Genomic DNA, 3,332 nt, shown 5'->3' with positions numbered 1-3,332 from the left:
TGTTCTAGGTATTTGCCATAAAATTCGATCGGTAGACCGTCAAGGCCCGGGGTCTTGTTTCTAGCCATCTGTTTTACAGCACAACCTATTTCTCCGAGGGAGATGGGCCGCCCTAACTCTTCTGCCTCCGAGTCCTCCACTCGCGGCAACTCTAGCCCGTCCAAGAACTCCTCAAGCTCCTCCGTCCCTCCCGTGTCACCACTCAGATAGAGCCCTTCATAATAAGCTCGGAACTTGTTCAGGATCCCGGGTTGGGAGTGGCAAGGCTCCTCCCCTGGCTCCTGGATCCTCATGATCGGCCCTCCCCCCCGGATAGGGTTAGCAAGCCAAGCCAACATCGCCCCCGCCTTATCACCTTCCGCATGCGCCCTCGTCACGTACGCCTTGTGGTCGAAGCTACGCAGCCGCTCCAGCTCCACCGCCAGCCCCTCCCGTGCCCCGCTAAGCCCCTCCTGCAGTTCAGGGTGATTCGGGCGCCTCTTCTCAAGATCCCTCAGCCGTGTCTCAGCCTTGTCTAAGTCATCCAACAGAGTCTTCCGCGCCCCTGCCGTGTGCCCAATACAGTGTCCCCGCACCACCACCTTGAAAGCATCCCATTCAACCGCCCTCGTGGAAGCCGAGCCACTGTTCTCCTCAAAATACCTCTCAATACGTTCACTCAGGGCCTCCCTGAACAACAAGTCGTCCAGGGTGTCAGGTTGCAGGCGCCATGTTGGCACGCAGTTAACAGTCACCATCCATTCCAGAGACATCAACAAGGGGTTGTGGTCCGATATCGTCCTGGCCAAGTATTCCGCCCCTCCCACCGTGGGGAGCACACATTCCGAACAAAGAAACGCATCCAGCCTCACATGTAAATCATGCAAGTGCGAGTGAAAGGAGTAGTCCCTAGTGGTGGGGTGCAACGCCCTCCATGCATCCGTGAGGGCCCAGCTCTCCTGCCATTCTAATCTACGCCTGGCGATCCTATGTGCTGGGGACGCGCGCAGCGGGGGATGGGACCTATCTAGTAGCACATCCTCAACTGAGTTGAAGTCCCCCCCCAAGAGGACCGGCCCTGCCAAATAACCCGCCAATTTGCCCGAGATGTTAGACAAGAAAGCGGGCAGATCTACATTAGGAGCATACACATTACAGAGAGAAATCATCCTGCCTCTCAGCCTTCCTTCCACCGCCACATACCTGCCCTCTGGGTCTATCGACGACTTCGAGACCTGGAAGGGGACCCCCGCCCGTATCCAAATCAATGTCCCCCTCGCAAATGCTGAAAATGTCGTATAGAATAACTGCCCCCTCCAGCGCCTTTGTAGAGCCGCCCCTTCCTGCTTATTTAGGTGCGTCTCCTGCAAAAACGCTATGTGAACCCCCCTACGCTTGAGGTACGCCTGAACCTTATGTCTGCGCGTCATGGACTGCATACCCCGCACATTCCAGGTCACACATTTCAACGCTCCAGTACTAGCCATTCCCCCCTACATAACCGGACCAGACAGCAAAGAACAGTGTTCGTATAAGTCCCGCGACCACGGCCCCCCCCCCCCACCCTCTCCAAACAGGAAGCCAAACCCCTCCAACAACTACAACCCCCTGAGCAACCCCAACTGCTCGCAACTCCCACCCCCCCAGGACAGGCCCCCCCGCAACTGGAAGTACCCCCATCCAAACCAACACTCCCGACCACCCCTCAAGGAAAGGTGGTAATATTCGCAGTCCCCACTGCGATGACCTTAGGGGCCAGTAAGGCGCGGCTCAATGCTATAAGACCTCCAACAAATCAGCCCCGCGCGCTCCACCCCACAATCCCCACATTACAGCTCCCCAAAACCTCAATCAATATCTCTCCACTGCTGCGGGTCCATCGCCCCGGTGTCCAACCAGCGAGTCCATTCCGCCAAACCAGTTCATCACGCCTCCAGTATCTCTCCCGAGGTCTGCGGCGTCACAATAGGGCCCCGGGCTCCACCAAATTCCGATTGTCCTGTCTCTGAGCCCGTGCCCGGGGCCTCCGAATCCGTACCCTTCCCAGACTGAGTCCTGGCGGCTCTAGATAAGTCCACCACCGCCTGTAGGGCCGCCTGCCTCTCCGCCTCCGTCTGCGACATCGAAGGTTTCCCGGTCCTCTTGCGGTTCCTTCTGATCCGTTGGGACTGCCTGATCGGCTTTTCCACCTTAGCCTCTTCCTCCCTGGCCTTAGCACCGTCCGTTCCTGCCTTATAAGTGTCCCACCAGTCCCATGCGTCCGCGGAAGTCGTGAAGAATAAAGACTTCTCATCCACCACCACTCTTAGCTTGGCAGGAAACAACAGGGAGTACTTGATGCCTTCCTGGCGGAGCTCCCGCTTGAGGGACAGGAAGTTTGCCCGGAGTCGCTGAGTCTCAAACGTGTAGTCCGGGAACATGGTGACTCTGTTGTTTTCCACTTGAAAGGGCCCTGCCTCTCTCGCCCTCTGCAGAAGCCAGTCTCTGTCCCGGTAATGGAGCAACTTGAACACCACCGGGCGAGGAGGAAGGCCCAAGGCTGGCGGACGCGCCGGAACTCTATGTGCCCGCTCCAGGGAGAAGAAGGGGGACAGACCTTCTGGTGCCACCTCCGTCCGCAGCCAGTTATCCAAATAGCCCACCATGTCGTCGCCTTCAATTTTCTCCGGCAGGCCCACTAGGCGTACGTTGTTGCGCCTGTTCCTGTTTTCTGCATCCTCGGCCCTCCTTTCCAGCACCTTCAGACGGTCCATCACGTCGGCCATCTGGGCCTTCACCGTTGCCTGGGCCGGGGCTAAGTCCTTAACCGTGGACTCCACGGATTTCACCCTGTCCTTGAGTTTATCGTGGTCGGCCTTCAGGAGACCCAAGCCCGTTGCCACCTGAGCTATATCTTGCTGCAGGGCATCCTTTGTGGTGGCGATGGCTTCCAGGATACGATCCTGCATCCGCTGCAACGCCGCTTGGTCTCTCTCCGCTCCTTCCGCCGCCTCAGTGTCGGTCGCGCCATCTCCTTTCCCCTTCGGCTTCCCCATCTGGGCCGGGATGGGCGGTGGTCTTCAAGTGTGTACTTGGTCGCCCTCCGAGCGTCGCCGGGCACCGTCCTCCGGCCTGGTTCTCAGGCCCAGAAATGTCACCAAGAAACAAGAAGCACCGAGCGGTCGTGGCCCGGCCAGCCCCAGTGGCGCCAGAGGTCCGGGGTTCTCGTCTCCGGGTCACTGTCGCACCGTTGTTGCCCCAATCAGGAGACGGTCCTCAACCACCGCCCAAGGGCGCGCCAAAAGTCCACCCGGCACCTGGGGAGAGGCGCGACGCGGCCGCCAACACCTCTAGCGTGTCCGGGAGTGGTCTTC

The sequence above is a fragment of the Lissotriton vulgaris genome, unplaced genomic scaffold, assembly GCF_964263255.1.
Source record: "Lissotriton vulgaris unplaced genomic scaffold, aLisVul1.2 SCAFFOLD_1251, whole genome shotgun sequence".
Taxonomy (NCBI): Eukaryota; Metazoa; Chordata; class Amphibia; order Caudata; family Salamandridae; genus Lissotriton; species Lissotriton vulgaris.
The sequence above is the reverse complement of the archived record's forward strand: the minus strand, read 5'-3'. Positions refer to the sequence as shown.